The sequence below is a fragment of the Danio rerio genome, chromosome 16 (genome assembly GCF_049306965.1).
Source record: "Danio rerio strain Tuebingen ecotype United States chromosome 16, GRCz12tu, whole genome shotgun sequence".
In the NCBI taxonomy this organism is placed as follows: domain Eukaryota; kingdom Metazoa; phylum Chordata; class Actinopteri; order Cypriniformes; family Danionidae; genus Danio; species Danio rerio.
This window is the reverse complement of record NC_133191.1, coordinates 11,803,832-11,826,609: the sequence shown is the minus strand read 5'-3', so window position 1 is coordinate 11,826,609 and position 22,778 is coordinate 11,803,832. Positions and strand designations below refer to the sequence as shown.

The following is a 22,778-nucleotide window of genomic DNA, read 5'->3' as shown; positions in this document are numbered from 1 at the left end:
ATTTGTTTACTTTTTAAATTAAATTGTATTTTTCAATCCTTCATTCATTCAGTCATTTCCCTTCGGATTAGTCTCTATTCCTGAGGTCGCCACAGTGGAATGAACCAACAATGTACATAGCAACTTATAACTTTCTTTAAAACAATCTTTACATACAATTCATCATCCAGAGCTCTTCTGCGTAATTGCACTACTGACTAATGCTTGTTGTCTTTTCTCATATTTATTATGGTGTTGTCACTTGGCACTTTATGTACACTGGCAGCTTCTGTAGCCAAAACAAATTCCTTGTGTGTGTAAAACAATAAATCCGATTCTGATTCTAAACTATTCCGGCATATGTTTTATGTAGCGGATGTCCTTCCAGCTGCAACCCAGTGCCGGGAAACATGCATCCACACTCATACACACACACAAACTCATTTACTACATCTAATTTAGTTTATCCAATTCACCTATACTGCAAGTCTTTGGACTGTGGGGGAAACTGAAGCACCCGGAGAAACCCACAGAAAGACATGAATGTATTTATTTATTTATCTATTATTGTTGTTTGATTTAGGCATTAATGGAAACTGCACAGATTTTTTTATTATTAAAGAAAAATATTAATAGGGTGTCACAGTGGCTCAATGGTTAGCACTGTTTTTCACAGCAAAAAGGTTGCTGGTTCTAGTCCCGGCTGGGCCAGTTAGCATTTCTGGGTTTCCTCACGGTGCTCTGGTTTCCCCACAGTCCAAAGATATGTAGATGAATTGATTAAGCTTGATTAAATTAATGTGTATGGATGTGTAACGGCCCATGTTGACTTGAGGAAGGCACAGGCGTGCAAGATTATCAAAGCATGCATGTATGTATATTTATAACAATTACTAACAAGGAAGACCACCACAGGTGAAACCAAGCAACAGACAAGACATCACAAAGAGAATACCAGACAAACAACTAACTGAATACAGGGACTGAAATACACAGGAGATGATGAATTGATTACATACAGGGGTGAGACACAGGTGGAAGTGATGAACATAATGACATGGTGGGAAGCCAGAACAAAGAAGCACATGGTGAGTGTCAAATGATGAAAATAAACATACACGGATGAGTGTGTGTGTGAATGTGAGAGCATATGAGTGATTCCCAGTACTGGGTTGCAGCTGGAAGGGCATCCACTGCGTAAACATATGCCGGAATAGTTTGCGGTTCATTCCGCTGTGGTAACCCCTGATAAAAGGGACTAAGCTGAAGGAAAATTAATGAATTTTAAAAATAAAGAAGACAAACTAAGTTAATGTGTGAAAAAAATACTGATGTCTTTTGAAGTCTTACTTATCAAATAAATATTTATCTTTTAAAAGAGGCGTATAAATAATTACTGGAAAACAAGACAAATTAGCAAGACAAATTAAATGCAGACAGTGTGTGTGTGTGTGTGTGTGTGTGTGTGTGTGTGTGTGTGTGTGTGTGTGTGTGTGTGTGTGTGTGTGTGTGTGTGTGTGTGTGTGTGTGTGTGTGCGTGTACTTGCTTATGTCCAAAATGAGGACTTTCGCCAGAGTACACACCAGTAAAATGAGGACCACCTTGACAAATGAGGACTTTTTCTTGGTCCTCATTTGTCTGACCATATAGCAGTATTCAGCATGCTTCAAAATGGTGTCCTGGCTTAAAATCTCACTTGTCCTCAAAATGCACTTTTACATGATTTGTGTATCTAAGTGTGTATCCCCCCACCCCAAAAGTGTGTATAACACAGCGCCCTCTAGGAGAACTGCAATGACGCAATGATACACACTTTTGGGATCTGGCCAATCAGAAAGATACAAGGAGGATGTCACGCCCCCTATTGATCTGACGAATCAGAGGCGAAGTGCGTAAAAATAAAGATGGCGGCAGCAAGTTACTATGGTTACTTCACAGAATAAAAGAGACAGCATAAATAAAATTGCACTTTAATTAGTATTTAAATGAAAATGACCAAACTGCGTCAAGAAAGCCTTATATTTGGTGTCCTTAAGCACGGTACTTTATTCTAGGTTTGAATCGTACTGTTTCTGCGCAGATCGCGTTGTATCCCCGAGGGAATGGATAACACGGAAGTAAGTTACAGTATGTAACTTAGGCGGTACAGTAGCAGATCCGAGAAATACTGTGGCATAATAGCGCGAAACGGCCCGCGAGAGCGACACGCAACAGAATCAAACGTTTTCCTGGTTTGTGTGTTCTTTGAACTGTCTGTCTGTCCTACACTGTCAGCGACCGCACCGCGCACCTCCCCCGCCCGCAGCTACGCTCCCTCCGGCTACAAAGAGCTCAGCTGCCCGGGAACGAAAGGAGGAGAGGAGCTCCGAGTGCGACCGGGAGGAAATTAGGCGGAATATAATATATAATTTGATGTATATCCGTGTATAATAAATGGTATCATCACTTGGAAACTTTTTGTATACATGTTTAACTTTTTTCCAGAGTTCTGTTTATCTAAATAACATGTTAATAAGTATTTGTTTAAGTTAAGAAAGCTAAAATGCCAGGTTTAAATCATTTTTCTAAAGAATGAAAAGTGTATTATTTATATTTTCTTTGCACTGAGATTTACATATATTATGAGTGAATACATTTCTTATTGAGTAATTTAATTACATTTTAGATAAAGATAAATATAATCAGTGATGGGAGTATAGTCCAAAATAATCAGTTAACTACCTGTAACGAAATCACAAAGTGAATATATATTTTTTCTAAAACTTAAAAAATGTAAAAAAATAAAATAAAATAAGAAATACTTCAAGCCTGTTCATTTCATTCAAATGTAAACAATGAATTAAGACATTTGCCAGTTCTGTGTATAATATATAGTTAAATCACTTGGAAACTTTTTATATGTTCAACTTTTTCCAGAGTTCTGTTTGTTATCTAAATAACATGTTGATAATAAAGTATTTGTTTAAGTTAGGAAAGCTAAAAGGCCAGGTTTAAATTATATTTAAAGAATAAAAAGTGTTTGATTTATATTTCCTATGCACTGAGATTTATAGAGATTCTGATAGTATTGAGTGAAGTGATTACATTTCTTCTTGAGTAATTTAATTACATTTTAGATATGGTAGAAAAGCAATTTACAGCCTTTTTTAAATGCTCAGACACTAAACGTGAAAACTGACACAGACTCACTGAAACTCTTCACTCTTACCTTATTAACACCAATTCTACAAAACTACAAGTCCATTGCTGTAGTGTATTTGTGGATATTTGTTTGTGTGTTCAGTTACTAGTTTCAAGAAATATTGATAAGTATTCTGGAAGAGCTGTAAATACAACTTTAATGTTGTAGTAATTCATTACTTTTTTTAAATCGTTTACCCAACACTGATAATAATAATGTATTAATACTACATGCATTTGTTATTTTTCAGCCAAATTCTTAATGGAATAAAGCCATGGTCTTTCTGTAATAACTTAAGTTCAGGCAGTTTTAGACACTCTTTACACAAAAGTCTAAACAGATGTGTGCCCACTATAACAGATTTGCACTGTGATGCTCTTGTTACAAAACACCAAACAAAAAGAGTGACAGTTAAAAACAAATAAAACACTTGGAAAGATACGATAGCTGTATGATTGTGTGCCAGTTCTGTATTATTTTTTTCACAGCTGCATGTGCAAAATATGAGCCAGAATAGACACAGGTGTTACAAATTTAGATATGAACAATGGCGACAACCTAAAAAGAGGGAAGGAAAAGAAGGAGGATGAGGAGGATGAAAGAGCCTGATCAGCCTGGTCAGAGGGTAGGCCTCAGACTGAGCTCTGTATGAAGACAGTCAGTCTCTCATTGACAGAAGTTTTAGTTGCCTTGCTTTGCATTCACTGTTTCTATTAAACTTGTGCTTTTTGCATAATGAGAGTGCTGAATACACAGATATTGTGATTTCACCTAGTGGAACATGTTCTTGGATCAACATTTCACATGTGTGAAACTCTTCCTGGAAGGCTACAGGTCACAGTTCAGCTTTACTACAATGAAACACTCCTGATCAAACTAATTGAGTCCTCCAGGCTTGTTTGAAACAGACATTATAATAGATAGCTAGATGCCCCATTAACAAGCCTTGATATCACTTTTATGAACTTGAAAAGTAGAACTTTATTATAACTAATTCATTGTTTGGTACAACAACTATACCGTTTTTCCATGAAGAGTTTTTACTGTGGGACAGCTATTTAGAGCCATTTATACACTATATGCATTACAAAAAACTAAACTCATAACAAAATTAATTATGGGATGTTGATCTCTGCTCTGTCCACTTTTTTGATGTTGAAAATTCAACTCTACAGTTTAACAAAGTGACTTTTATTGACATTTTTAGTATTTGAATGATAAAGTGTATAAGAAATAATTTCTAGAGAAATACGTCTGTAAAATAACAGGAAATGTACTGGCAGCTTATTACAAGCTAGTTTAAATTGGATATACAACACCAACCCAGACAGTAGATCACTTTAAACCAGGGGTGTCCAAACTTGGTTATGGAGGGCCATAATCCTGCTGAATTTAGCTCCAACAGACCTGCCAGGAAGTTGTTTTTTTTGACACCATAAAATTATAATCAGTTAAGAAAATACACTGTTCTTATATTTTATATCAGGCAAAACAGCAGCTCCTCTGTTCAGTTGCCTCTGTTTATAGCGCAGTCATAACCGGATTAACCTCGTTGACTTATCGGAACAACGGACTGAAGCGGACCATGAGGCGTTTAGCTTTCTATTATAATGTCTATGGTTTGAAACCTAAAGGTTTGTTGAAGCAGGCTGGGAACTAAACTGTGCAGGGCTGTGTCTCTCCAGGAACTGAGTTTGACACCCTTGACCTGTTGAACCTGGAACAACATTTCTATTAGTCAATCAGATTGATGAATAAGTTCACATTTTATGTTAAGGTTGATTTACATTGAGGGTTACATGCTTCTACATCATTGTTGTACGACTAATCATGCTCTCTGATATTGAGAATAATTTACAGTTATGGCTAGGTTTATGCCGACAAGAAATTGTCTAACAGCAAGAAGGTCGCTGGTTCGAGTGTCATCTGGGCCAGTTGGCATTTCTGTGTGGAGTTTGCATGTTCTCCCCGTGTCAGCGTAGGTTTCCTCCACAGTCCAAACCCATGCGCTATAGTGGTACTGATCAACTACATTAGCAGTAGTGTATTAGTGTGAGTGAAAATGATGGGCCCACTGTATGAAACATATGCCAGAGTAGTTACAGGTTCATTCTGCTGTGGCGACCCCTGTTAAATCAGTAACTATGCTGAAGGATAGTGAGTGAGTGAATGAGTGAGTGAGTGAGGTTTAGGGGTAGGTATTATGCAGTGGCGTAGCGGATGGGCCCGCTGTATAAAACATGCCAGAGTAGTTAGAGGTTCATTCTGCTGTGGCAACCCCTGATAAATCAGTAACTATGCTGAAGGACAGTGAGTGAGTGAGTAAGTGAGTGAGTGAGTGAGTGAGTGAGGTTTAGGGGTAGGGATTAAGCAGTGGCGTAGCGGATGGGCCCGCTGTATGAAACAAGCCAGAGTAGTTAGCGGTTCATTCCACTGTGGCGACCCCTGATAAATCAGTAACTATGCTGAAGGACAGTGAGTGAGTGAGTGAGTCAGTGAGTGAGTGAGGTTTAGGGGTAGGGATTATGCAGTGGCGTAGCGGATGGGCCTGCTGTAGGAAACATATGTCAGAGTAGTTAGCAGTTCATTCCACTGTGGCGACCCCTGATAAATCAGTAACTATGCTGAAGGATAGTGAGTGAGTGAGTGAGTGAGTGAGTGAGGTTTAGGGGTAGGGATTATGCAGTGGCGTAGCAAATGGGCCCGCTGTATGAAACATGCCAGAGTAGTTAGCGGTTCATTCCGCCGTGGCGACCCCTGATGAATAAGTAACTATGCTGAAGGATAGTGAGTGAGTGTGTGAGTTAGGTTTAGGGGTAGGGATTAGGCAGTGGCGTAGCGGATGGGCCCGCTGTGTGAAACATATGCCAGAGTAGTTAGAGGTTCATTCTGCTGTGGCGACCCCTGATAAATCAGTAACTATGCTGAAGGACAGTGAGTGAGTGAGTGAGTGAGTGAGTGAGGTTTAGGGGTAGGGATTAAGCAGTGGCGTAGCAAATGGGCCCGCTGTATAAAACATGTCAGAGTAGTTAGTGGTTCATTCCGCTGTGGCGACCCCTGATAAATCAGTAACTATGCTGAAGTGAGTGAGTGAGGTTTAGGGGTAGGGATTAGGCAGTGACGTAGCGGATGGGCCCGCTGTGTGAAACATATGCCAGAGTAGTTAGCGGTTCATTCTGCTGTGGTGACCCCTGATAAATCAGTAACTTATCTGAAGGATAGTGAGTGAGTGAGTGAGTGAGTGAGGTTTAGGGGTAGAGATTAGGCAGTGGCGTAGCAAATGGGCCCGCTGTATAAAACATGTCAGAGTAGTTAGTGGTTTATTCCGCTGTGGCGACCCCTGATAAATCAGTAGCTATGCTGAAGGACAGTGAGTGAGTGAGGTTTAGGGGTAGGGATTAGGCAGTGGTGTAGCGGAAGGGCCAACTGTATGAAACATGTGCCAGAATAGTTAGCGGTTCATTTCGCTGTGGCGACCCCTGATAAATTAGTAACTATGCTGAAGGATAGTGAGTGAGTGAATGAGTGAGGTTTAGGGGTAGGGATTAGGCAGTGGCGTAGCGGATGGGCCCGCTGTAGGAAAAATATGTCATAGTAGTTAGCGGTTCATTCTGCTGTGGCGACCCCTGATAAATTAGTAACTATGCTGAAGGACAGTGAGTGAGTGAGTCAGTGAGTGAGGTTTAGGGGTAGGGATTAGGCAGTGGTGTAGCAGATGGGCCTGCTGTAGGAAACATGCCAGAGTAGTTAGCAGTTCATTCTGCTGTGGCGACCCCTGATAAATCAGTAACTATGCTGAAGGATACTGAGTGAGTGAGTGTGAATGAGTGAGTGAGTGAGTGAGTGAGTGAGTGAGTGAGTGAGTGAGTGAGTGAGTGAGTTACTAGAGATTGATTTTATCACTGGTGATACTGTGTCAAACCAGTTCTGGAAGCTCAAATTAGTACGATCAGATGTGTTTAGAGGTTAAATTGGGGGTCTGCTGTCCCCTCACTTTTATTTACTTAAAAAACCTATAATAAAAATGTGTATGTGATCTATCAAGCATGTAGTTTGTATTTCATTTTTTTACTATATAAGTTGGCAGTTCATTCCGCTGTGGCGACCCCATGAATGAATGAATGAATGAATATATATAGTAAAAAAAAAGAAATACAAACTACATGCTTGATAGATCAGGAATCCCTGTTTTTATATCAGTTGTTTATTATTAATAAATAAATAGATAATAAATAAAGAAATGTATTAATTTGTTTGGAGATTAAATTAAAGTGCATTGTTATCAAAGAAATCGGGTTTTCTAAAAAAAAAGTCAAATGAAAAGAGCATGTTTAATGTGAAACAAATATGTGAAAACTTCAACACGTGGATGCATACATTTAGCAAACTCCAAGTTGAAGTGTGTTACCTGCTGCAGCTCCCCTCCCCCACCCCTCTGTTCGCGTGTATGTGTGTGTGTGTGTCTTGAGCACCCATCCCCCACTGTCAACTCACAGAAGCCTCAAGAGAGCTGCCCTGGGGTAGACTACGACTATAACAATAATATTAAATTAGTTTGTAAATGTAATTCAAGTTTACAACACCTATCAGGTTTCCCCTCACTTTTATTTTACTTAAAAAAATAAATAAATATATATATATATAGTAATAAAAACATGTTTGATGGATCAGGAAGCATGTTGAAAACATGCCTTAAGATTGTGTTAAAACGCTAAGAATCTCTGTTTTTATATCAATTGTTTTTATTAATTAATAAATTATATATATATATATAATTTATTTATTTGTTTGGAGATTAAAGTGCACCATCAAAGAAATCGGATTTTCTAAAAAAAAAGTCAAATGAAAAGAGCATGTTTAATGTGAAACAAATATGTGAAAACTTCAACACGTGGATGCATACATTTAGCAAACTCCAAGTTGAAGTGTGTTACCTGCTGCAGCTTCCCTCCCCCACCCCTCTGTTCGTGTGTATGTGTGTGTGCGTGTCTTGAGCACCCATCCCCCACTGTCAACTCACAGACGCCTCGTGAGAGCTGCCCTGGGGTAGAGACTATGACTATGATGACGACGACAATATAAAATTAGTTTGTTAACGTAATTCTAGTCTACAACACCTATCAGGTTTCCCCTCACTTTTTTTTACTTTAAAAATATATATATATTTTTATTTTATAATTATTTTTTATTATATGTGAACACTTCAACACGTGGATGCATACATTTTGCAAACTCCAAGTTGAACCTGCTGCAGTTTCCCTCCCCCACCCCTCTGTTCGTGTGTATGTGTGTGTGTGTTAAGCACACATCCCTCACAGCGCCTCATTCAACTCATGAACGCGCGGCATTTGCAAACACGTGCTAATGACGCAATCAATTGGAGACGCCTTTTCCCGCGAACTCATCTCTCCAGGGAGAGCAGGTAAATCAATTTATGTATTTAAATGCATAATTACTGCTTACACGACAAAAACATTGCCTTTGTAAGATGTATGTTTAGTGCTTATATTCCTTTGTCGATTATATTTGTTGAAATGTATTTAATAGCAATGTTAGCTGTATACTGTTTAACACACTACATTTCTGTTGATCAAAATAGTGTTTGCGTGTGCTTGTGTGGTTGCCCCAAAAATAAAATCTTTATTTTTTGTTTAATATGGTGATTATTTTAAATTACTTTAAGTAAATAAGCCTTTTAATGATGTTAATTAGCTTTCCCAAACGCACAGAACATTATATATATATATATATATATATATATATATATATATATATATATATATATATATATATATATATATATAACGTCTTTATTATATCAAAGTATATATAATTTTGAGGTGTGTAAAGTTACAAAAACATGAAAATGGTTCATGTGGGTCTAGCCCTGTTTTCAGTCTAAATAACAATGTATTTATAGCTTTGTTTAACGAATATAGGAAAATTAATCTTGGATGTGATTTACATCCTACCTATTCTGTTTTTAATTACATTATGATTTAATTTCTGATTTAAATTTTTAGATAGAAGTACATTACTAGATCTATGTGAAATCATTTGGGTTCAGCAGAACAATAGACAATATATAAAATGTATTATGCTATTATTATTATGTTATTTATTAGCATAATATAATTTATTATATTTATTTTTTCGTAAAGTCTTTATAGGAAACATGCCCTTTGTCTTCATGCTGGGAGTAAGAAAAAACAGAAAGCGTAAAATACCTCAAGAGGATGCAGAACATTACATTTGTTGTAAAAGTGACAAACCTGCAAGTGCAATTCATCAACAATTACAAAGGTAAGTTATACTCACAAACACTCTCTCTCTCTGTCTATATCTCTCTATGCAGTGGTTCAATATAGAATGATAATGAACATGTACAATATTGACATCATGGGAACTCAAAATACATTGAATAATTATTTATTATGTAAACTTTTACAGTTCTTTTTAGTAAAATCCATGTCGTGTTGCAGTGGTATTGTTAACAGTGCAACATTCTAAGAGACTTAATTGTTTTTCAATAATATTTTCAAGTTCATCTGGCCTACTACAGGTTGAAATATTAACTGAAACTGTTACTAAAATTTAAAATATTTATAGGTCAGTTGTACTGTACATTAACTCTGTGCAAGAAGGCTTCAATAGTAAACATTAGTTAATTAAAAGTATTGGTAAAGTTTAATGTTAATCTTAGGTGATGATCATTTCTTAATGCTTATGTATGTGTTAAAATTATAGTAATCTGATTACAATCGTTTTACTAAAGTTAGTCGTTTTACTAAATGGGGATAATAACTAATAATATTCAGTTGTATTATTTTATCCTATATTAGCACAGTAACTGTAATGAATCTGGCTTTTTTTCTCACCGTTGACTTTAATCCATTAATTTTATTTTAAAGTGTTACCTGTTGTACTTTATCATACTTTTGCAATTAAATTGGGTTGAAACATTTATTAACTCTGAACATGTGTATATACAACAAAGCACTACATTAATTATTTTTGCTATTATAATTGTTAAAGTAACCAATGCAAACCATACACACACTTAAATTAGTTTTTAATGTATCTGTAATGTTGTAAAATATTTTACAGATCACCAGACTTTTAATTTTCAGCCAGGCACTCCAATGGCTTCCAATGACATCTTTCCATTTCAAAATTGTCACGTTTAAGATCTGATTTCTTTAAAACTCAGTAATCTTCACTACCTGTTATATTTATGATATGAAGTGGGTTTCAGATCGGACAAGAAGCACTGCATTAAAGTCCATTTCCCCCCGCCATGTCTTTAAAAAATGAGTTTTTTACCCTGTATTTTGGTTGTTGCTAGATCAGATATGGTTGCAGCCGAAAGTTAACGAAAACTATTTATATTATTTCTTAAATTTCACATTTGTTGTATTTTATTAACGTCTATCCCCACCCCAACCCTAAATCCAACTGTTACAGTAACGTAAAAACAGTAGTTGTATTGAGTATTATTTATGCTGCTATTTATTAAAATACCCAATACATTTTATTTTTTAAAGCCTACCTTCACCCCAACCTTAAACCCAACCGTCACAGTACTGTAAAAATATTCATTATTGTTATACATTCATTCATTCATTTTCTTTTCAGCTTAGTCCTTTTATTAATCTGGGGTCGCCACAGCAGAATGAACCGCCAACTATTCCAGCATATGTTTTACACGGCGGATGCCCTTCCAGCTGCAACCCATCACTAAGAAACCCACACACATTCATTCACACTCATACACTTCAGACAATTTTTATCTTAGCCAGTTCACCTGTACCACATGTCTTTGGACTGTGGGGGAAACCGGAGCACCCCGAGGAAACCCACGCGAATACAGGGAGAACGTGCAAACTCCACACAGAAACACCAACTGACCCAGGCTTGAACTAGCGACCTTCTTGTTGTGAGGCGACAGCACTACCTACTGTGCCACTGCGTCGCCTATTATACAGTGTCATAAAAATGCTGCTATATGGATGTGCATAGCACATACCAGCCGGCCACGTATTCGATTTAGACTTTACCCAGTATTTTCAATGGAATTTCTGCGCTAGCCTTTTGCTATACTGACGGCGCTAGTGGTTATACCATCGTTCATCTAATTTTACGCTTAACCAACTAAATGAATGCTTTAGTCTGTTTAACTGAATGTATTGTAATAACATTACAACATTGATGATGTACAAACAACTTTGTGAAATTGAAAATATCCACATTAAGCTATCACCGGAAGTTTATCGTTGGCTTTAAAACTCTAGCTGTGCAGAGAGCCCATTGTGCATAAACAATTTTGTTCCAAATCCCCGTTAATATCTAATCTTTGTGCTAACAAACAATAGCGAACACAGTTGGGCAAGTTACTTCCAAAATGAAATGCATTACAGTATATATATATATATATATATATATATATATATATATATATATATATATATATATATATATATATATATATATATATATATATATTAAAAGTTACTGCCATTTCTTTTTTTGTAATTGGTTACATGACAATATTAATATCTCAGAAATGCATTACACTACTTTTGTATTACTTTTAGGTTACTTTAACCAAAATACCCACAGAAGTACGACTCTAATGAATTAAAGTATTAATTTTCAATAGTATGTCTATGTTTTCAAATACATTTAGCTATAAATTGTAATTATTCAGAGAATTTTTTGTTTGCACAAGGAGTCTGACAACAGCCAGTGCTCCACACAGAGATCTGGTCATTTATTTGACATATTTTCTTTTAAATATATATTCATAGTGCTTCATCTTTTACACATTTATATATATATGACTGTGTAACCTTAATCACTTCTGGGGATGGGGACTTTTTACAGTAAAAGGTAGCAATTTTATTTTATCCAATAAATGCATTGATAATATCCACAGATTTTTAAATAGTCAATCAAATGAACTTAAACTATTAAAATTGCAACAAACATTTGTTTTGGCCCAAACTACAAAAACAAACAAATTTAAAACTAGTTTAAACACACTGGTTTAATCATCTGTACATGTCATTATAACTATATTGTATAAATATTATTTCAAAGACCTACATCATGCTAACAATTAAAAGCTGAATGACATGACATAACAGGCGATTGCCCTCTGAGTGCACCTGAAAAGACATTAATGACACTTCTCATAAAGCTTGAGAAGCATACAGGACAAGTAGAACAATTAGTTCAAATAAAAACACAAAAGTCTGTAGAATTTAATGCAAACTCAAAAAATGCAATTATGAACCAATGATAATTAATTTTCAACAAACTGCAGCTAATGAACGTCTTTTGTTTAGGAGGATGAGTTTTCACCACTGAAGCTTTATTCAGAGGGGATTTTGTTCTTGAGTACAAGTTTGGGTGGTGAGTATGATTAGCCGAAAGGTTATTAAATATGTTTAGATGTGGTTAAATAAATGAGCAAATAAGCAAACATAACACTGCCGTGCCCCTATGCCAGGGATCACCAAACTTGTTCTTGGAGGGCCGGTGTTCTGCTGATTTTAGCTCTAACCCTAATCAAACACACCTGAACAAGCTAAACAAGGTCTTACTAGGTATACTTGAAACACCCAGGCAGGTGTGTTAAGGCAAGTTGGAGCTAAACCCTGCAGGGCACTGGACCTCTAGAAATAAGATTGGTGACCCCTGGCCTATGCTATAGTATCATGATCGGTGATCTCAAAGGTGGATGACATGAAAATTGTGTATCACCCAACAATAATGTCCAAGCACTGCACAACTCTGAACAAGTTCGACCCACGCATGTGCAAGGCAGGCAATTCTGTAATCTATCAGCTTAAATATATCGGCCATATTTTGATATCAGACTGATGACCATAACATAAAAAAAAGCATTTATCGGCTGATATTGATATGGCCGATAATATATTATGCGTCTCAAAATTTAAGTATTTCTGATTCTGATCATTCTGATTACAATCAGTTCCCATATTTGATTGCAATTTCATAAAAAATGTTCCTCACAGACATAAAAAATATTTTACAGGAATTGAGAAGTGAAATGTAAATTAACACTTCTAATCAAATCTGTAGTTTTTAGTGAAATAATTAGCAAGTTTTAAAATAGAATTAATTCTCGATACTATTGTTAACACCTCTTTGAAGATGGTCACAGAAAAAAAATAGTACATCTTAAATGTATAAACTTTAAAAATTGTTTGTATTTTATGCTTAGTGATTGTTTTATGTTTTACAGCATGGATGCATCGAAAGAAGATGGGTCTTAAGGGAGACTTGTAAATGATGACCACAAAGCTCCTAACTGCAAAATGAAAATCATATCTTTGCTGTGTGCAACATACTTCCAGGAGAAGATATAACCTACAATTATGGAGATTCTGGTTATGGTGAGTAGGGGTCAGTAGTATGAGTCTACAGAAATCAGTAGGTTCACTTACCAATTGTCTATATTATGAAACATAAAATTCAACCATAATTATACGGATGCTTTATTCTGTAATATTGACAGTCAAAATAGCAATACTGACTGACATGTATAAGTAGAAAGTCTGGTCAGAAGGAATATACAGGGTTTCCGCGGGGTCTTAAAAATTCTAAAATTAAAAAATCGAAATTTAAGGCCTTCAAAAGTCCTAAATTCACTGTTCTAGATCTAAAATATTTTTGCACAGGTCTTATTTTTGCGATGTCCATGTAACGCTACATCTAAAACTCATTTAAATTCTTTTTTTGTTGTTGTTGCTAGGTTTTCAGGGTGTTGTAGTTCTTTATTTCACTAGTCCAATTGTAATTTGCGTTATTACAACTACAAATAAGACCGACATGCCCTATACCGACAATTGCCAATCAGCTTTCTGTTATTGAACTCAGTGCGCGCGGTAAATGTGATGTCATCACTGTGTTTATGGAGGTCTGCCAGCCGCGACATGATTTTGGCTGGCAGAGCTCACAAAATGTTTTTTCAGTTCGTGCGGTTCAAATTTGATTTGAATTGAATATGAAACACTTTGAAGAGATTTTGTCTGAAACAGGTATGACTGTACACATATAGGGCTGGACAATAATTCGATATCAATATATATCGCGATAGATTTTTTTCAATAACAGTGATGATTTTTAAACCCATTTCCGGTATTTCGATATACATTTGCATACATCTGTTTTATTATAGATAAGATCTTATACCTTGTATCATTTGTCACTGAATGACTTTTCAAGCTCAGAATGAGCGTGATGTCACTTGCGTGATGACGTACATCACAGACACGCTGCCACTGCCAGCGCTCAGAAGTTAGTTAAGCTGCTCCGTCGCAGAATGCTACAAAATGCTACAAAATGTGTGCCCTGAATACTGATGTGAATGAACAAGCTTCCACAACTAAGAATGCAGACAAATTAGTTGATGAGAGAGGAAAGACGAATGCAGTGGTGTGGAAGTGATTCAGCTTTTTAAGTTTCGATAAACGTATAGTTTCGGTGCTCTGCAAAATGTGCGGTAGAGTGGTGCCGAGTCTGCCGACTAACAGCGGAAACACATCAAATCTGTTCCACCCGATAGAACATACTGAGAGTCAGAAGCAATGACAGAAGATGAGGCATCATTTAAGTTTAAGTCAACCTGTCGCCTCACCATCCACCTTCCCGACACAGATGGCTATGAGGCACCGTGTAGGATCTAAATAAAACTTTGCTTATCAACACGAGCATATAAATTACTCGCATATAAACCTATACTATGTTCAAAACATGTATGAAACTTGCGCATATATAAACTTGATGCATGCCCATTGATACACCCATTGATACACCCATTAGGGCTGGACAATGATTCGATATCAATATATATCGCTATAGAATTGTTTTCAGTAACGTGATATGAGTTTTAAACTCATTTCCGGTATTTCGATATAAATTTGCATATATATATATATATATATATATATATATATATATATATAAAATAATTATATTTTTAAGATCTTATAGATTGCATTAGGGATGTAACGGTATCAGAATTTCACGGTACGGTAATACCTCGGTATGAATGTCACGGTACGGTATTTATTGAATCATTTACAGGAAAAACAAAACTTATGAAAATACTCCAAAAAAGTGCCAAAAGTGTCAATGACATACAAATTAGCCATCTATCTGTAAGCTTTGAAACAGGAACTTCAATTTTAATAACAAAAAAATATTAAACCATGTAAAAAAATAAAGTTTCAATTTAGTATTGTTGAAAACTCATCACATTCAACATTTAATCACTCACTCACTTAGATAGAGATGGGTTTTAAGGAAAATTATCTTATAACTATAATCTGGTAAAAGCTGGTATCTCTGGGTATTTACAATGTCCCCTGCAACAGAAAAAACCCCTCTCATTTAGGACTGAGGTTTCTGGGACAGAGATATGACTTGGCCCAGGTTGACAGCAGTGGGTAACGTTGTGCATTGTCTTTCCCCCACTTGAGAGGACAAGCCATGAGTGAGATAGAGGTCTCTTTGCGGTACAAGTCAATGTCTGCATCAATCTGAACAGTGTGCTGTGTTCTGCAGTCCCCATACTATTAGTCGTATTCCCCAACTTGCAGGCACGTGCACACATAGGGCTCAACCTGTGCAGTGCACATGCCCTTTTTAGTCTTGGATAGAAAGTGCCCTTCCAAAATGAACAAAAGTGCCCCCGCGACGCGACACACCCTCCGTGCCGCTCTTCACTAGGCGCGCGACAACACCGCTCTTGAGTATGCGCGCTCAACCCCCCCTCCCCGCTTTACAGTACGCGCGCGACAACACAGCTGATCAGAACACGCGCGACAACACCGCTATTCAGTACGCGCGCGGCGACAACACCGCTATTCAGTACGCGCGCGGCGACAACACCCGCTTTATGTTCGATCATTTCCAGGTCTTTTTCATCCTCGCTTCTAGCAGCACACTTCATTTCCGCATTACTGGATCTGTAGCTACAACAGACCGCAAAGAATGTTGGCAACCCCAGGGCTGATGGGAATTGTAGTTTCCACTACCTCCCGTTCGCTTCATTCGCCTGAGCAAATTTTCTCAGAAGACCTATAGTTTTATCGAGTCATGCGACTACGCTAATATCGGAAAAAATTTATATTGCGGTATGACGGTATTTACAATACCGTTACATCCCTAGATTGCATCATTTGTCACTGAGTGACGGTCAGTGCTCAGCCATCAGAAAGAGCATGATGTACGTCATCACGCATGTGACATCACAGACACGCTGCCATCGCTTAGCACAGCAGTTGGTTAGCTACGTCGCAGAAAGTTTGCCCTGAAGTGTGCCCTGAATACAGATGTGAATGAACAAGCTATATATATATATATATATATATATATATATATATATATATATATATATATATATATATATATTTGCACAGGGCTTGACATTAACTTTTTTGATCACCAGCCACTGTGGCTAGTAGATTTCCAACTTTACTAGCCACTCTGCATTTTCACTATCCACAATTTTGTTGTTGGAAAAATATATTTTATATGCATAAGTTTGACGTTGACATGCTAAAATTACTTGATTTAAATTTTGTGTTATGTCCACGTGTTCTCAATCATTTCACTTTTTGTGTGTCGAGTATGAGCTTGCTCAATGAGCATGAGCAAAGGAGTCATGGTTTCATAGTGTTTGCACGACTAGCATGACTTTTTTTAGAGCTCAAAATTAACGGTTTACCAAATTTATCTCTATAACCATACAAAACAATAATTATTTCTTAGACACAAATGTTTAATGTGTCAAAACAAGCAAAATATAGCTGTATACTATACTTTTTATTTAACAAAACATTTCTTAAAAAAGAAAGAAAAGCAATTGACTTTTAAAAAAATAACTATTGTCATGTATCAAAAATATTTACAGTAATCTGTCGTGGCTAATGATCATCCTCTCATTTGGTATTCACTTGCTTTCTTCTGCTCACGTGATCACAATTATTTTACTTCTCGATTCTAAGATCACATTTGCACGCATATTGGGTCATCCTTATATTGTCGAACCCTGCTTTTAGGAAAACTACAAAATTGAAAAAAAATTATTTTCAACCAGGCAAAGTGGCTTGTGGGAGTGACTGTCTAACACGACAAAGCTGAAATCTACCTGAATTTGGCGTGTTGCCGGGTGTTAATGTAAAGCCCTGTGTGTGTGTGTGTGTGTGTGTGTGTATATATATATATATATTAGGGATGTAACGGTATTGTAAATACCGTCATACCGCAATATTAATTTTTTTCGATATTACCGAAGTCGCATGACTCGGTAAAACTATAGGTCTTCTGAGAAAATTTGCTCAGGCAAATGAAGCGAACGGGAGGTAGCGAAAACTACAATTCCCATCATCCCTTGCGGTCTGTTGTCGCTACAGATCCAGTAATGCGGAAATGGAGTGTGCTGCTAGAAGCGGGGATCAAAAAGAGCTGGAAAACTCTAAGGCCCCGTTTATACTAGTGCGTTTTAGTTTTAAAACGGCGTTGTAGAATGAAAACGATCCGCGTCCACACTCGCGTTTTACCCAGCGTTTCTGAACTGCTCTCCGTCCACACCAAAACGCTGAAAACGCACATCACGTGACCACAGACACTCTCGGTCAAGCGCTCCAGCATTCTACCCAGATGAGAGCTCTGCTTGTCGGACTGCTCATCACGCATCTCCCGCTGGATCTAATCTCACTATATTTGCTAAACGTGATATTTCTTTCATGTTGTTGTCTTTATCTAACGACATAGGCCAATTCCCTGACTTTGATCATTGGAATCTATTAAGTTACTTGTTCACGGGTAACATGTTTTGGTTAAGCGCAAAGATAAGTTAATGATTAATCCAGGTACATTGACTGATCGCTTGCCTTTATTTCCTACAATGTATAAACTTATTGTATGTTATACTTTTATAATTGTCGATTATTAAAACAGATATTCAGCAAAAGAGAGGGTGCGTTTGGTATTTTCACTGAAATTGAAAGGAGGTAGTTGTTATAGGCTCCGTTTTGTTATAAATATCCACACAGTGAAGATGACGCTCATATATGCAGCACGACGCCTCAACATTTCTGCTGTCTGTTAAGTTTTCTAATATTAAAAAGGAAATATGCAGTTCCTTAAATCATGTTTACATTTTATTGTTGAGAAAGTGAAACGTAGCCAAGGTGATGTGAATGAAGTTATAAAGTACACTGTTCCCTTTGAAGATTTACGCGTGTCCTCGGTATGTTTTCCATATCAAACTGAGAAGGGGGAGACTGCAGCCTTGATCAAACTTGCGAAGTCTTAACTTACAAGAAGATGATGCGAGACTGAACTGTGTGTGGGCTACTTAATATTGAGGAAAAGCCCCAATCAGATATGCGAACGTTTGCAGCCCCGCCTCCGTTTTCAGATGTCTCCGTCTTTCCCCATCCACACTGAGACGGAGCAGCAGCGTTTTAGAATGAAAACGGCATCTCCAGCGTTTTCGAAACGCTCCGTTTTCGGCGCTCGAGAAATAAGTCATATAAGTCATATCTCTCTTGTCCCAGAAACCTCAGTCCCAAATGAGAGGGTTTTTTTCTGTTGCAGGGGACATTGTAAATGCCCAGAGATACCAGCTTTTACCAGATTATATTTATATGATAATTTTCCTTAAAACCCATCTCTAAGTAAGTGAGTGAGTGATTAAATGTTGAATGTGATGAGTTTTCAACAATACTAAATTAAAAACTTTATTTTTTTTACATGGTTTAATATTTTTTTTGTTATTAAAATTGAAGTTCCTGTTTCAAAGTTTACAGATAGATGGCTAATTTGTATGTCATTGACACTTTTGGCACTTTTTTGAAGTATTTTCATAAGTTTTGTTTTTTCCTGTAAATGATTCAATAAATACCGTACCGTGACATTGATACCGAGGTATTACCGTACCGTGAAATTCTGATACCGTTACATCCCTAATATATATATATATATATGTCTGTTTGTAAAGGCTAAATACAAAAAAGAGAGTGAACATTTGAAAAAGTTAACAAGTAAAATTTTTTTAAACCTTTTTATTAAAAGAAAAGTTATAAGAGCCTGGAGGTATTATAGACTTTGCAAATTCAGTTTGCAGATATTTGTAGGTACAGACATCTATTGTGTGCATTCTTGGCAGTTTTTTTATGTCTTTTTAATATTGTCCATATCGATATCGGAATTATATCATATCGACCGAAATTAAGAAGTATATCGTGATATAAATTTTTGTCATATCATCCAGCCCTATACACACATCTTCTTTATGATCAGTCCATGCGTGATCATAGGGAGAAGTAGAACCAGATGACCAATACTTTTTGGCTAGAAATTGCAACAGCAGTGGGAAAGGACGACAGTTTTTGTAAAAGTTTGGAAAAACCTGAGGGATAAGTTTGTTTAAAAAAAGAGTCCATGCAAAAGTGTAGACCCAGTTGGTTTTAATATTACAGAATGTTTTTCCATCATGCATAGGTTTTACACTAATGTATAGACCTATATTACAATTTCGAATTTAAAACAATTTACAAGTTACAAACTAAAATTAAGTAACAAAATTTTGCCTAATTACCCTAACCTGCCAAGTTCACCTAATTAACCTAATTAGGCTTTTAAATGTCACTTTAAGGTGTATAGAAGTGTCTTCAAAAATATCTAGTCAAATATTATTTACTGTCATCATGGCAAACAGAAAATAAATCTGTTATTAGAGATGAGTTATTAAAACTATTATGTTTGAAATGTGTTGAAAAAAAATCTGCTCTCCATTAAACGGGAATTGGGGAAAAATAAACAGGGGGGCTAATAATTCTGACTTCAACTGGAAAGGAATGTGTGAATATATGTATCAGTTTACAGTATATTGATGCCCAATTTCTAGGCTTTATTGGTAATAACTAAACTAGCCAGAAAGTGATGTGTGAATTGTTGAGTGGGCAAAATAAAAAATAAAAAACCTCAATATTTTTAGTGAGTGTACTTGTTTTCTGTTTTTATTTCTGCCTTAATAAAAAATATAATTGTAGAGCAACCCAAGATCTGTTGCCATTAATATTTAACTTTAATGGGTAGAACTGTCTGAGATATGAAGAAAAGCATGTGATGCATCATTTAGATAAAAAAATGTATTTAAAAAATCTTGAATGGTTATAAAAATCTTTATAATTAATTATAAAATAATTAAAAACGATTATCCTGAATGATATTAATGATATGACCTAGTTCCAGAAGCTTTTTACTTCTCTGTTTATTTGTCAGATTTTACTGTCTGTTTCTTCTTCTTCTGATCTCTTTATGTGTATGCGTGTTTTTGATATTGCGATATAGGTCCTAAATTTAATACTTAATGGTCTTAAAAAGGTCTTAATAAGTCTTAAATTTGACATTATGATATCTGCAGAAACCCTGAATATAGAAAAAGAAGAATATACTTGTTCTGTCTTGACAAATATTTCTGATTTCGATATTCTCTGTTTTTTTTCTGACATCCAGTCCCATAATGTTCCGTCTCCTCACCTGCTTTGGACAACGTGAAGATGAGTGATCCTCACAAACAAACTGAGCCACAACAGTCAGACAAAGCAAGAAGATCAGGGAATAAGACGGTAACCCTTTCATTCAGGCACCAGGTAGCCTATCTAGTGATATTTGCTGCTAAGTGAACAGGGCAGAGTAACCAGAACAAGGTAAGACAGACCCTTTGGCAGGTTTATTTAAAATGTAATCTTGTTCTAACTATATAACATCATACAATTGTGTCTTAAAGCAATTTATTTAAAGATGAAAGGATAGCTCAATTATGTATTTTCACATGCCAGATATTCTGGAGTTAATTCATACAGTATGACCAATAGTACACATACAGATTTTACTATAAAAGATTGGTTAATTACTGGCAAGTGATAGTTGGACTGCATAGTTAATCGTAAAAAGATGGCGATCTCGATTCGAACCCCTGAACGTCGATGCGTGAACGACATTTAAATGACCATATTGCAGTTTGGAGTTATGTTTACTACAAGATAGGGTTGTGCCGATTGACACTAGTGTTGTGTATCGATGATAGGGAGAGATATCACAGAGAGCTGAGGCCTGACTATTTTAAAGATGATGTTTGGTTCGTTTCACATTTATGTAGACCTATTACATGTGTTAAATTCATTTTTAAATAAAAGACTTATTATTAATATTATCTTGTTGTTGATGTTATTCTTATCAGAATTAATAATCAATTAACTGTAATTTGTCCAGCTTTAGCTGTGTCCGTCAGTATTGCCTAACCGAGACTTTCAGACTGCAGCAGCAATCATTTAAATTGAAAATTGCCTGCTCAAAGGAAAAAAAATACAATGATTTTAAAATTGCAAGGCGAGTATTACCTATATTCACAATTTTTACCAAAATCAGCATGTCAAAAAGAATTTATTTCCCATTCTTTGCATATCAAGTTAATATGCAACTTCACTGTTACTTAAAAATAATAGGCTAAATAACAAAACAGGATTTAATTAACAAACAAGTTATAGGTGCAGTAGGTGATCTGCCAAAATACTAACCGGTTGGCATAATATCTTTGAAACACAGTCCCTTCCCTGCCATCCAAAGCCACGCCTCCTAAAACACGAATGCTCATCGTAAAGATGGCAGTGGACAACCCACTAGATCATGTCATTCACCATTTATAAATGTAGCTAGTGTTTAGCCGGTGGTGTGCAGGAATTACACTTATTACTAAACCATATTTGCATGCTATTTCACATGAATATTCAGAGTAGTGGAAACAATATAAAGAGCGCATCACAGGCTGTCATTGTTCAGAAATGACCCAATATAAATACAAAAGCATCTTCAGCTCAGTAAAGTAGGCTAGGCCGAATAGCTCTATTTACTGATGTTTTGTTGTTAAACTAAATATAAATCTACTTTATCAATGCTGTAAAAGGACCTTATGAAACTGAAAATAGTCGCATCAATCTTTCACGGGGAGATTTCAGTGGCTGAACAACACTTCTGTGCAAATAACCCATTCCTAACAACACAATCTACATCAGCTCTGTGTGACTAAAAGAGTTTAACACAGAACATGACCTGCCTAACAGAAATACTTCAGTCATGGTATTATTCTTCTTCCAGCGTGCAAAACTCACTCCAATATTGATTCAGGAGTTTAACAGGTTTTTATTCAGCATTTGATTCGCAACTGTGACTGCTCGTCTGCACATAAACACGCGGCGCACATGCACGCATCCACATGCAAATGGTGAATCTGCATGAAGAGATGCCCAGTGGTTCAAATCTACATTTGCTGACAGTTTGAACTACTTATAAGAATTATGGGAATTGTCAGCCCGACAATATTTAATTGGATGAACATGTTTTAGTTTTATGCCTTACCCAGAATATAAAAATACATATAAACACATTTAGATCATTTTCTTTAATCTTTACTTTTGGACTGTGAAGAGACTTTCGACCAGCACAACAACACATGATTCTGAAGATGATCACCTACTGCAGCTTTAAATAGACTTAAAAAAATAAAATAAAACC

At 36.3% G+C, this 22,778-nt stretch overlaps 1 protein-coding gene and 1 long non-coding RNA gene across 11 annotated transcripts in view; one reads left to right on the top strand and one right to left on the bottom strand.

Annotated features, from left to right (window-relative positions):
• grik5 (glutamate receptor, ionotropic, kainate 5) overlaps positions 1-22,778 on the bottom strand; it is a 220,668-nt gene that overhangs the window by 15,684 nt on the left and 182,206 nt on the right.
• Positions 8,534-21,418, top strand: LOC141378175 (uncharacterized). Its single transcript, XR_012392031.1, has 5 exons — positions 8,534-8,583; positions 9,323-9,464; positions 12,509-12,575; positions 13,432-13,582; positions 20,721-21,418. It is a non-coding gene; the product is annotated as an uncharacterized lncRNA (long non-coding RNA).